This window comes from Pan troglodytes, chromosome 23 (genome assembly GCF_028858775.2).
Source record: "Pan troglodytes isolate AG18354 chromosome 23, NHGRI_mPanTro3-v2.0_pri, whole genome shotgun sequence".
NCBI classification, from domain to species: Eukaryota; Metazoa; Chordata; class Mammalia; order Primates; family Hominidae; genus Pan; species Pan troglodytes.
Genome location: NC_086016.1, coordinates 39,431,552 through 39,444,840, shown reverse-complemented (window position 1 = coordinate 39,444,840; position 13,289 = coordinate 39,431,552). Strand labels below are relative to the sequence as shown.

General features: G+C 56.2%; 1 protein-coding gene across 6 annotated transcripts in view; it reads left to right on the top strand.

Annotated features, from left to right (window-relative positions):
* Positions 1-6,774: 6,774 nt before the first annotated feature.
* ELFN2 (extracellular leucine rich repeat and fibronectin type III domain containing 2) overlaps positions 6,775-13,289 on the top strand; it is a 59,855-nt gene continuing 53,340 nt past the window's right edge. For 4 of the 6 annotated variants that reach the window (XM_016939121.4, XM_054675891.2, XM_016939118.4 and 1 more), the window contains exon 1: positions 6,775-7,082. The gene's annotated coding sequence lies outside the window, so the exon portion shown is untranslated. Of the gene's footprint in view, positions 7,083-7,115; positions 7,501-13,289 lie in introns of those variants that run through there. The other 2 variants (XM_016939122.4, XM_016939117.4) reach the window with 1 other exon arrangement.

Genomic DNA, 13,289 nt, shown 5'->3' with positions numbered 1-13,289 from the left:
ACCAAGCCTGAAGGAGAGTAAACACCTCCTTTTTGAGCTATTATTATGATTTTAGGAAGAGTGTGGCCAGGTTGCAGAAAACTCCAGATGCCAGCGTAAGGAGCTGGCGCTTTACCCTGTGGAGTCAGAGACCAGAAGTTTTTGAGCAGAAAAAAGAACATGAAGAAACCAGCCAGTCAGCTCCTTTCTAGCCCCTACAGCATCTGGAACCTCGGAGCCGGCAGCAGGTCAGCAGTGACAAGCCCAGCCATGAGGCCGGTGACCTCCAGCTCCCAGGAGCTGCCGGCTGCCCCAGTTCCGGACCCAGGCAGCAGCCTGCCCCCACCCCCAGCATCTCCCTGGATGGAGCCAGATAGATGGTTTAATAATGCAGGCTGCCGGGCTGACCTCGTAGCCGCTGAGCCAGCTGAGGCTAACTCCGCTCCCCCTGCTGTGGCTCCCGCAGAATTCCAGAGCTCCCTGCAAGGGTGCTCAGATCCAAATGGCAGCCACACAATAGTGCGGGGTGCAGTGGCCTCTGGCTAGGGGACAGAATAAGTCAGGCAGATGCAGAGATCTGAGCCTTCCTTCCTCCTCCTCCAGCTCTCCCTGGGGGTGTCTCAGAGGAGTCTCCTGGTTCAGAGAGCTGAGAGGAGGCCATCTGCCATGGGGCTGTAAACACTCGGCAGATCCCGCTTCTGTTGGAGCAGGCCTCGGGGTTGGGGGGAGGGGGATAGACACTCTCGGTCTGGCCCTTGCACCATTGGGTGGGGCAGCTCACCAGGACCCTCCCCAAGCTCCTGCTTGTGACTGGCAAGGGGCTGGGCACCCATGGCACAGATCTGGATTAGATGGTTGAATTGGCTGAAAATGGCTCACCTTCTAGTGGAGGCAGCCGGTGTGTCAAAAGGGGTGTCCCCCATTGTCCTCCTGTCCCCTCCCTATCTGACAGCACACACCAGGGCTGCTCTACCAAGACTGGCAGGGAGGCAGCCTGGCAAACCTCACCATCCAGTCATCTCAGCCCCAGCCAGGCAAGCAGGGTGCCATCAGCACCTCTAATAGGGTTCTCTGGGGTCCCTCCCATAACTGGGTCTCTGGACCAACAGGCATCCACGTGGACACTTCAAAATATCCCCCAGAGTGTGGCCCTGGCCTTTGGTCCTCACAGGCACCCCCTCACTGGGGCCACACCCTCGGCCACCTTTGACTCTTGTCCAGCCCTAGGGTCTTTATGCACATTCTTTATGCATCATTAGCCTTGAGCTGCCCTTGGTCTATAAACAATGAAGACCATAGGCTCTCAGAATCATGGACTCCTAAGGAATCAGGCCATCCTGTGTTGGCTGCCACTCCTCTAGTTCTGTTTTCGTCTTTGATATTCTGGATGCAGAACACAGAACTTCCTCAACTTCCCCAAATATAATTGATTGATCTCAAAACCACTGGCCCCCAAGAGGGCTCCTGATGGTACCTCCCTCCTGGGCTCCACCCCCTGTGTGGTCCCCTCACTACAATGAATGGGTCAGATCCATGGAACCAACGGGAAAGCAAAAATGAGTGTTACTTCTGAGGACAGGTCTTAAGAGACACAGGCTTCCTACTTGTTCTCACTCTGGAGAAAGCAGCCGCAATGTTGTGAGGACACTCAAACAGTCCTATGGAGAGGTCCATGTGACAAGACACAGAGGACTCCCACCAACAGCCAACATCAACCTGCCAGCCACGTGAGGGAAGCATCTCAGAAGCAGATCCACCAGCCCCAGTCCAGCCTTCAGATGGGTGGAGCCCCAGCTAAACATCTTGACTGCAAGTTTATGAGACATTCCAAGGCCGAATCACCCTCTCCCAAATGCCTGACCACAGAAACTGTGAAATAATAAGCATGTCATTTTGCAGATTTAAGCCACTGAGTTTTGAGGTAATTCATTACAAAGCAATAAATGACTCATAGGAGAAACACGCAGACTTTTCTGAAGGGAGTAGGGGGAAGGAGGTGGTAGGGAGACTGAAGTGGGGGAGGGGGCTCGTAATGTACACACCACAGCAAAAGAATGTCAAAATCCTTCCTAGAAATACATGTGTTCTTCGCAACTAGGCCTCCTGGGCGGGTGGGCTTCCCTCCCTGTCACCTTCCTCCCGACTTGTGGTCTCTTCTCTCTCCTACTCATTCTCCCCCAGGCCCCAGCATCTGACAACTACCTTCATCCTTGCATGCCCTGACCTGTCACAGTGACCAGAAAAACAAAACACTCCTAGATAAGAGGACCCACCTTCCCCAGAAGGCAGCTCAGCCCCCATCTCTTCCTAGTCCACTTGGCAGGGTTCCACCGTGGGCAAGGACCACGCTTTGCCTTCCAGGCCCATCTTTTTCTTCCAGGCTCTGTCTCACCACTGGCTCCTGTCCTCAGCGAGCTGATGTCCTCAGTTCCAGTACTGGAGGCACAATAGAAATGTGATTTTAGGTCTGGATCCAAAGGAGGAATGTGACACCCCGCACAAGCTCTGGGGTGTGTGTGTGTGTGTGTGTGTGTGTGTGTTTCTCTGAAAGAATCACTTTAACCTAATTTTCTTGGCATCAACTCAAAATGCCACGGAGACCAAGTGAAGAAAATTTCACCTAAGTACAAAGGGCAAATCTTGTTATTCACCTTAAACAATGCGTGAAGCTTTTAGCATTTCTATGTTCCTCTCACTCTTCCTCCTCTGTTCTCTAAGCTTTGAAGAAAGGAAGACTTTCTGGAAAAAATGTCTTTCTAGTGACGTGGCCAGGGCAGTGGGATCATTTGGATGTGGGCCATGCTTGTTCACCTTGAAAATAAAGGGCACTTTCTGGTGAGCTGTCAGCCAGGGGCAGCTCCTGTGCACCTCTGGGAGAAGGCCGAGCAGATGGGGTTCGGGGATGCAGGGCAGGTGCCCAGCCCACCCATGTCACCTGGCACTGACATTTCGAGGATGGTTCTGCTCCGGCTAATTTTCCTGTGCACGCATCACTCCACCCACAGCGCAATTAGCCCAGCTGAGGGCAGGAAGTGGTACCTGGATTCACATTCCTCCAAGACTGTCCATGGTGGTGGGGAGAGGAGAAATTAGGGCGCTGGTGGGAAGGGGGGTGGATGCTGTGTGCCCGGAAGAGAACCTCCTAATGTCTAGATTTGTGGCTTATTAATAAGAATAATGTGTGAAAATGGCCTCGCACAGTGCCTGGCCCTGAGCGAGCCCCTGACACGTGGTTGCTACTTGATAGAGGTGACCAAGTAAAGAATAAGCTGGGGGAGGTGGACACATGGAGAATGAATAATGACATGATGTGATGTGTGCTGTCACTGAAGCCTCGCAGAGTGTTCTGGGAGCCGGTGGAGAAGGAAGTAGCTCAGCCAGCTCAGTTTAGGAGTGGTCAGGGGAGGCTTCACTGAGGAGGCGGCTTTCAAGCAGTACCTGAGGATAGGTAGAAAGTAGACACGTAGGGAAGGGATCTGAGAGGAGGAAAGGCTTCCCACATCAAGGGAACAGGATCAAAAGCACAAAGGTGTGAAGATGATGGGGTGACAGATCCAACTCCATCTTCTATATGGTGGCAGAAAGTGAGTCTGGAAAGGGCAGATATTGGTGTTTCTGGGACCCAGAACATATGTGGGATGATATTGAAGATGCTGGAGGAATAAATAAGGACCAACTGCAACGGGCCTTATTTAGGCAAGTTAAAGAGTTTGGAGTTTTGGTCAGGTGCGGTGGCTCATGCCTGTAATCCCAGCACTTTGGGAGGCTGAAGCGGGCAGATCACCTGAGCTCAGGAGTTTGAGGCCAGCCTGGCCAAAATGGGGAAACCCCGTCTCTACTAAAAATACAAAAATTAGTCAGGCATGGTGGTGGGTGCCTGTAATCCCAGCTACTTGGGAGGCTGAGGCAGGACAATAGTTTGAACCTGGGAGGCAGAGGTTGCAGTGAGCGGAGGTTGCACCACTGTGAGTGGAGATTGCACCACTGCACTCCAGCCTGGGTGACAGAGAGAGGCACTGTCTCTAAAATAAATAAATAAATAGAGTTTGGATTTTATTCTGTAGCAGAGAGGGCTTACCATTCATCTCTGTATTTATTCCTGAGGCAGACATCACCAACTGATCATGCCATTTTCTGCAAAGGGTGAGCACCTCTAGGCAGCTGCTGCCAATCATTTGTCATGAGAAAGAGAACATATTTGCCTCTGTGCATGGGCTCTGGGGAGCTACCGGAGGGTTTAAACAGATGGGTGGTGAGGGAGTTTGTTGCAGGTATCCAGGTGACGGCAAGCCTGGTCTGGGGCAGTGACTGTGGGAATGGACATGTTATTGCTTACGTTTGTCTCGGTCTTAACCATTCAGCTACAGATTCTAGGCAGTCTCCCGAGCTCCCCGCTCCCCGCATTCCCAGGTCCTCAGGGTTCCCTGTGTGTGTGTCTCTGTGTGTGTGTGTGTGTGTGTGTGTGCATTAGGTCTGTCTGGGCTTGATTTTAATAAGGAGCTTGCTATATGTCTGGAGCTGCACTATCTCACATGGCAGCCACAAGCCACATTATGGCTATTTAAATTTAAAGTAATAACAATTAAAATTAAAAATTTAGTTCCTCAGCCACATTAGCCACAATTCCAATCCCTCAATAGCCACATGCAGTTAGTGGCTACTGTCTTTGACAGTGCAGACATGTATCCTTTCCACTATGGTCTAGAGAAAGCCCAGTTGAGTGTCTAGATGGTGTGGTCCACTATGACCCTCAGGCCAGGCCAACTCTATCTTCTATATGGTGGCAGAAAGTGAGCTAAGAGCTGAAACTCTTGTCAATGTACATCTGCCCAGTAAGGGCAAAGTCTCCAAAGGGAGATTCTTAGACCGTTTTAGAGCTTCAAACAAACTCTGAGCGAATCCAGCCAGACCTGGAGGTCTCCAGGGAGAAGGGAGTGGCCGGCACTGTGCTGGGGGTACTGGCTGCTTTTGCTATATTCCTTTCACAAAGGAGGAAACAGGCTCAGAGAGGGTTGTGACTTGCACTCTGGAAGATGACTGGGAACGTCTCAGAAACAGAGCAGCAAGAGGCTGTTTTGCCACTCACTCCCTGGTATTCTTTGGGGTCATCGCTGCTCAGTTTCTTGGGCAGGAGCGGATTAGGTGGCATCTGCCAGTGCCCATCTCAGAAAGTGTCTGGGCCTGAGAGCCACAGGGGGGCTGTTGGCTTGGGGAGCACTCTAGTTTCTCGAGGGATCCGCCAGAGGGCGCAGAGGCCGTTATGTTCCACCTGAGGGGCTCTTCCAGCAAGGTCTTGGAGCTGGGACCCTGCTTCTTGCCCAGCCTTGTCAGGGATACACACCATGTGTTGGATACCGCCCTTGCCCTGTAGGAGGGCTCAGTTTAAATGGCAGAGACAGCACATGGCTTGTTTGGGTTTGCAGCGAGGGACCTTGAAGGATGGGTAGGAGTGTGCCAGGCAGCCTAGGGTGCAGGTGGGGAACGCCCAATAGTCCTTCTGCATACCCCAGGACAACAAGTGGCCTGTGACCCAGTGCTTCTCTGCCCTCCCAGCCCCATCCTGGGCCGTTCCCTGTTCTTAGTTGACAGGAGGGAGGAATTTCTGGACAGACGTTCTTTCTGCTCTACTAATACCCAACTCCGTGGAGTTCCCTGTACACACATACAAAGCTGTTTCATGCCTCTGTGCCTCTTTGCACATGCTATTCCCAGAGTCCGGGACACCCTTCTCCTCCTTCTTTAGCTGGCCAACTCCTACTCATCCATCAAGATTCAGCTCAGGCAGTGGCTTCTTCTGGGGAGTCTCCTTATTCCAGACCTGCATGAGATGTCCCGACGGGGAGTTCCCGCAGCCTGGACTTCATCTGCTGTGCAACACCTGAGAACAGGCGCTGGTGCATGCGGTCCTATAAAAGTGATGGAGAAGTACAGGGCCGGCTGGCAGCAGGCCTCCGACATGCAGCTCGCAGGGCCTCGGGAGGAGGTGCTTGCCTGCCCAAGCACCAAGTTACAGGCCCCGGGTGCCAGGCTTCTTGCATCTTCCACCTCCTCCTCCTCCCAGCATCCACCCCTTTGCAGGTGGCAGCAGGTGGCAGGGGCTTTGGCGTAAGGGGCGGGGAACTGGGCCTCTGGAACGCTAATGAAGCTTCTCTAGCTGCAGATGAGCCCAGTATCCCTTGGACCTACTCCTGGAGGGGTGGGGAAAGGCAGTGAGTGCCCTGGCACAAGGTAGGGGAGTGTAAAGTCTAATACCGTCTGTAGGCTCCCTGTGTAACCTTGGAATCACTCCTCTTCCGAACCTCAGTTGTCTGGCCTGTAAAATGGGAACGCAGCAGCCGCACTTCCCCAGTCGCCAGCGGTTGAACGCGGGACCAACCAGCAGGGCGCAGGCGGCAGGGCATGGAGGTACAAGGCGGAGAGGGGGCCCATCAGCGGAGGCGGAGTCCAGGGGGAGGGCGAGTCCAGGCGCACTTCGGGCGGCCCCGCCGCAAGTTTGCCCCCAGCTGTTGAATGCGCTGGCGGAGGCCGGACCCGGACCCGGACCCGGATCCCGCGGGGTGAGCAGCGCAGGGGGCCGGGGCCGGGACAGGGGTCCGCCAGGCCGGGGCTCGGGGTTCCGCGGGGCCGCCTTCGCCTCCCTGGGCGCTGCAGCTGCAGCGGCGGCGCCAGGCGCGGCCCCAGCCCCGCGGGCGTGTGTCTGCGAGCGCGCGTGTGTCCGTGGAGCGTGCGGCCGGCTCGGGGGCGGGAGCGGGCTTGCTGCGGAAAGGCCTGCGGAGGGCACCGGGAGCGGGCGGGCTGGCGGACGGACAGACGGACACGGCCTGCCGCGGTCCCTGACGCGCGCCGCTTGGCCCCTCCTGGGCGCCCTCCCCGCCGAGGCAGGGGCAGAGGCGCGGCGGCGGGGAGGAGGGGGCGGCGGCGTCTGCGCGCACACGCGCGCTCCCAGACACACACACAGACACACGCGGGCCACCCCACGGCCACGCGCCACGCACCCCGCACCCACACCCGCGCTCACACTCACATTCACACTCACACGCGCAGGCCCCGCGGCCGCCGCTTCCCGGAGGCGGTGCTTGGCCCGGATCCCGGCTGGGGCTGGGGTAAGTGAATTCCTCTGGATCCGAGCGCCGCGACCGGGGAGACGGTGGGAGTCGGGGCTGGAGCCGGAGGGCACCCCCTCCGTCAGTGGGGGTGGGGCTTGGAGAGGGACACGGAAGGGGGGATGAGACGGGGAGAGCCACCCCCAGTGTCTCCTGGGTCTGGGGATCCCCGTGAGACCCCCGGGGGACCACCCTGCGCGAGGGAGGCGGTGGTGGTGGCGGTGGGCGGAGGCGGTGGGAGGACACCGAGGACGGTCGGTGAGGTGAGCGTTTCTGGGGGTGGTGCAGAGGCTCGATGGTGGACGGTGTGCCAGCCGGTGCCACACTGCACCTCTCTGCCCTCATCTTTTCGAATCGGGGGCCCTAACCCCTGTCTTTCACGGGGTGCTGCCGGGTCAAGGCATTCATCCTCTAGCTGGTAAGAGGGGTTGACGGGGTGGATGTCTTCTTGGGGAAGGGGGGCCAGGGTGGGGCTTGACGGCGGTGGGGTTGGTAAGACCAGAATTGGGGGGTGGGGACCCTTTGAGAGGCGCTGGCCAGGGACAGGGAGGGAGGCAGCCCAGGGAGGCGGCATAAATCGCAGACACTGCAGCTCTGGCAGGGCCGGGGCCACTGCCGGGTGTGTGTGTGTGTGTTTGTGTGTGTGTGCGAGCGCGTGCCAGTGTGTGTGTGTGCGTGTGTGGGCTCCAGCAGCTGTCAGGGGACGGGGAGGGGGTGGGTGTGTTGGCTGGTGGGGCGCCGTGTGCATGTGGGGAGGATTGTGCGTGCTGTGTGTGTGTGGTGTGTGCGTGTGTGTGTGGATATGGGGTGGACCCTGCTCTCTGTCTGTACACACACAAGTGCACACACGCACACTGTCAGTGGCCTGGCAGGATTTCCTCGGAATGTTTGGAGGGAAGCGAGCTGATTGTGTGTGTGTGTGCGCGCGTGTGCATGCACACTCGGGGAGCTTGTGTCCAAAACAGAGGCCACAGGCCATGGTGTGTCAGGCGTGCCCAAGGAGGGAGACGAGAAGGGGACAGTGGTGCTGACCGTGCACTCAGCTGGGGAGGAACGTGGTACTCAGCACTTTCTGCAGCTCAGGGCTCTGTGCTGTGCCCCTTCCCCCTGGACTCCTCCCACCCAGCAGCTGCGGCTGGAGGGCACTGCCTTGGTCCCTTGCTGAGACACAGGTGTTGGGCTGGAGTATGTGTGTGTGTCTGGGCTGCGGCTGTCGCTATCAGCAGGCCAGGCTGTCGGAGTCAGAAAGCTGGAGGGAGGGGGGTGCTGGCAGCACCTGGAGGAATGTGGTGGAAGCTGTGGGGTGCGGACTGCCCGGCGCAGTTACCGAGAGGCGTTTTAATATGCAAGCTGCATCATGAGATGGGACTGGGAGTGTGTGTGTGTGTGTGTGTGTGTGTGTGTGTATGTGTATGTGCATGGCTGACACCCCTGTTCTCGTGGCCCGTGGACACCTGTGGGACGTGTCACGTCTGGGCCATCAGCAAAGCATGTGGGCATGTGTGTCCCCTGAGAGGGGTGCACAGGCAGGTGCTGTCCTGATGAGCCGGGGGCCCTGCAACTGTGTGGGTGGGGAGGTGGGTACCTCTGGGCCATCAACGCCTAGGCAGGAAGAAAGAGTGTTAATTGTGGGGACATCAGGAAAAAGTATGTATGTGACGTCAGTGAGAACCTCAGGTGTGACATAAGCTCCAGGCCGCAGGTGACGTCACTGGGACAGTTTTGTTGGAGGTCGCTCCCCCCAGCCAGAGTGTGTAAATGTGATGTCATGGGAGTGTGTGTGGCCGAGTGTGGTTATGTCCCTTGTATATGAGGGGTGGGAAGGGGAGAGGGATGGAGCCTTAGGACGCGTGGCGTGGTCCCTCCCAAGAGGCCGCCTTTCCCAGCATCCTGAGTGGGCATGGGACCCCTTTCCTTAAGTCCTGCCCCCTGAATAGTGCACCTTCCAGGACTGGAACCCCCGAAGGAGGTTCTCACATCAGCACCATTGGCTGCTGAACTGCTTTGCCAGGTGGGCCTGGAGGCCTCCAACGTGCTGCAGCCCCCTATCTGACCTCCCCAGTCCCTGTTTTCCTCTTCATCCCAGCCAGGCCCACCAGCCCTGGGTGGATGTGCTTTAATGAGTGAGTGTGTCAGTGCATGTGACAATAGAAAATGGCCATAGCCAGGGAGCGTGAGACCATTGGTTCGAATCCCATTTTGCTGCTTTCTGTGTTTTGTGATTTAAGCATTCGCGTCGCCTCTCTGAGCCTCAGTCTCTCCTCTGTAACACGGGGTGAGGGGTTAGAGAGGTGAAGGGGGTTAAGGAGACCATGGGCCTTGTGGGGGGCGGGTGCTGATGCCTGGCATATGGTGGGGGCTCAGTCCACATGAGCTCTGTCCCCTCACCTCCTATCCCCCCAGCCCAGAGTAGCTGCTTTCCTGTTTTGGTTTAAGTCTAACTTTGCAAAGGACTGTCTTTTCTTTCCTTGGATTTCCACGGCAGTTCTTTGAGGTGGGTGAGTTAGCCACTATTATGTGGATATTTGACAGATGAGTAAACTGAGTTCTGGAATAAGCTGTCTGTTGATTTAATGTGAATTCCATCCCCCCCGCCGCCCTCAGTGGCTACAGGGAGATACATTTGATTACCCAGCCCCTTCTTGAGGGGTACCTTCCTTTCATGGAAAGATATGGAGCTATGAGGAATTGGTGGTGGGGTGCCAGGTGATGAGCCCAAGGCCAAGAGGTCTCTGGCTGGAGGAGAGGCTGCTCTTGACTCCCAGGTCGGTGCTCTCTTGCTCTTCCACCCACAAGCTCCAGAAACAGTCAGCGTGATAGGAACGGGCACACTCAGCAAGCCTTCTCCAGTGGGGCGTGTCTAGGGCGGTCACTGGGGGCTCCATGCCTGTTCCTCAATGTCCCCTGAGGTCTTGTAGGATGCTTGTTTTTGGCAGAACTGGGTTCCAGTGACACCCCTGCTGCATCTGCATCCTGGCTGTGTGTGACAGAGGTCAGCCTCTCCTGTCTCTGTAAGAGGGTGGTGGCAGCTTCCCTTGCGGGTGTGATGTGTGAGTGTGAAAGGGTGACAACCGTGTGCAGGGCTGGGAGGCACACATTGCTGCTACTCTCACCTGCTCCGGCCACAGTGCCTGGGGGCCAAGCTCCTCTCTCGGTGCCCCCACCTGCCCCATGTTGTGACATGTGCTGTGTGGAGTGGATGGCCGAGAAGTAGGATTGCCTCGAAACCTGAGGCTTCTTAGCAAGTTAGACCTCTTCAGGAGCTGTGTTAATCGTCTAGAAGGTTTACCCAGTCCTCTGCCTCCTGCCGTCCCAGCCCAATCCCTGATTAAATTAACCTTCTCTTGGCTCAGTTACCACCTGGGGCAGAGGCATTGACATTATTACTGGAGATGGTGTCTGGGGGTTGGAATAATTGAGCCCCCTCTCCTTCCCCCCAGCTCTGCCGACAGTCCCCAGGAAAGCCCCAGAGAAGCCCTGAGGACTGAAGAGCCACCTGGGCAGGCTTGCTTATGCCTGGGGTGCCAGAGGAAGGGTGCTGGCTGCACGATGCTGCTGATTGAAATAGTAATAACTATAGTGATAATAATAATAATGATATCAGCTAATATTATTGAGCCCCTACTGAGAGCCAGGCCCAGTTCGAAGCTCTTTATGGGCGGCATTCGTTTAGTCCCACAAAAGCCAGCTGCAGCAGGCACTATTATTATTCCTCATTTTGAAGACAAGAAACAGAGAGGTTACAGACCAGTCCAGGGTCACACAGCGATGGAACCAGGACTGGAACCCTCGAAGGGAAACTCTCACATCAGCACCATTGGCTGCTGAACTCCTTTGCCAGGTGGGCCTGGAGGCCTTTACATCTTGGCGTACCCCTCTCACTGAAGGCCCTTTCTGGGCCTTGCTTTGCTTATCTGTAAATGGGTGCAGTGACCCTGCCCTAGGGAAGCTGGGGGTGGCGGACGCCCTTTGCTTTGGCTGCAAGGAGAGACAGGAAAGGAGGGGCCTCGTGGGTGGTGCCTGCATCTCAATCCCCCATCCCATTCCCCACAGAGATGGGACACCCCCCAAGGCAGCCCCTTGCTCCCTGGCCCTCCCACAGTGCCTCGAACAGCAGCGCTTGGAGGGCTCCCCCGGGTGACAGTGGGGAGATTGCCCCAGGATCAGTATCTTCTTCAGGTCCCGAGTCTATCGTGGCCTCAGCTGTGGCCCCCTGGACTCCCCACCTGGCCATCTTGCTTGTGGAAAGGGCAGGGGCAGGGCTCCAAATCCAACCTCTTTTCCTCCTCGGTGTGGGTCCTGGGCAAGTCACTTCCCCTCCCTGAGGCCCAGTTTCCTCAATATGAAGTGGGGACAAAAGTACCGAATTCTTGGTTGGGTGTGGTGGCTCACACCTGTAATCCTAGCACTTTGGGAGGCCGAGGCAGAAGGATCACCTGAGGTCAGGAGTTCGAGACCAGCCTGGCCAACATGGTGAAACCCTGTCTCTACTAAAAATACAAAAAATTATTCGGGCATCGTGGTGCATGCCTGTAATCCTAGCTACTCAGGAGGTTGAGGCAGGGCGTCGTGGTGCATGCCTGTAATCCCAGCTACTCAGGAGGTTGAGGCAGGAGAATCGCTTGAACCCAGGAGGCCCAGGTTGCAGTGAGCCGAGATTGTGCTACTGCACTCCAGCCTGGGTGACAGAGTGAGGCTCCGTCTCAAAAAAAACTTCCCCAGTAGCTGGGATTACAGGCACGCACCACCACACCCGGCTAATTTTTGTATTTTTAGTAGAGACGAGGTTTCACTATGTTGGTTAGGCTGGTCTCGAACTCCTGACCTCGTGATCCTCCCTCCTTAGCCTCCCAAAGTGCTGGGATTGCAGGCGTGAGCCACCGTGCCTGGCCAGAACAACAACAGCAACAATAAAACAACCAAAAAACAAAAAAACAAATTCTTAACCCTTCTGGGTTGTCTTAAAGGTCATGCTAAAGGTTAGGTAAGAGAAGACCACGTGTATAACATCCTGTCTGGCATGCGAGATGCCATTATTTTCCTCCCCCTTCCCATCTGCCCCCTCCGTTCATTCCTGGCTTCCTGGAGGGGGTCTGCACTGTGCATGCATGTGTCTGTTTCTTTCCCATCCTTGTCACCCTCTGCTTTTCACTGCCTGAAGTGCATGGGTACTGCTGGGGTTGGGGGGGCCTAAGGATGCATGAAAAGAGCCTGGGTGCTGCCAGCTCTTGTGACTGTTTGTATACACTGGTCACCACCTCTCTCAGGGGGAAGTAGGGAATGAATCCCAAGGCTGCCTGACCAGCCTGCCGTGGGCCTAGTCCCAAGACTCAGGCCTGACTCAGTTTCCCTCCTTGGCCCATCTATTATCCTTCTCCCCCTACAATTGCCCCTGAATCTTGGAGAGACAGAGGCTGTGGGGTCAGCCTACCTGCCTCACTCCCTTCCTGGCCCTTCTCATTCCCCAGTGGATTTCCTACATCTGCCTATTGCCTGTCTTATTTCTCCCACTTCATGTCAGCTCTGTGCAGGCGGAGACTGGTAGGCCCTCAAAAAATACTTATTAAACAAATTCCTTTCATCTACATGCTACCGAGGACGGATCGCTGCATTTTGCATTCAGATGGCGCGTGCACACACACCCTTATTAGCATGTTTCACCCAGGGAGAAATGCTGGGCCCCGGGGCTCAGGCAGGAACCCCCAGAGAGGAGCCCCTGCCTGGCAGAGCTCAGGGCCCTGGAGGAGAGGTGAGACACGGGAACCTCTGACAAGTGCCCAGCATGGGGTCTGCACACAGTAGGGCTTGCTTGACAGGTGATTCTTGTCCCTTTGTGACCTGACCGAGAGGGGGTTGCTGCTGCAGGCTGGAGGCCAGGTGTGGAGCGAGCCTCCCGGGCAGGGCTGGAGAGGTTGTGCCAACTTCTGCTCTGGGCTTTGCAGAATTCTCTCGATTATGCACCTGCTATGTGCCAGGCATCGGGCAAGGCGCTCTCTGTTATCTTGTTTAACTTTGGCTGGAGGATTGTGAAAGAGGTCCTGCCTGCCCCTGGGTGGGGGCGTGCCATATGGAGTGACCGTGTGAGCAGGGGCCCGGAGGTGGGGAAGCCCAGAGTGGATTTTGAGAAGATGAGTCTGGACATGTAGTTTGAGGAACAACCACACGGGACCATCCATGCTGCGCCAAGAAATTGAGTAATATCCTTTT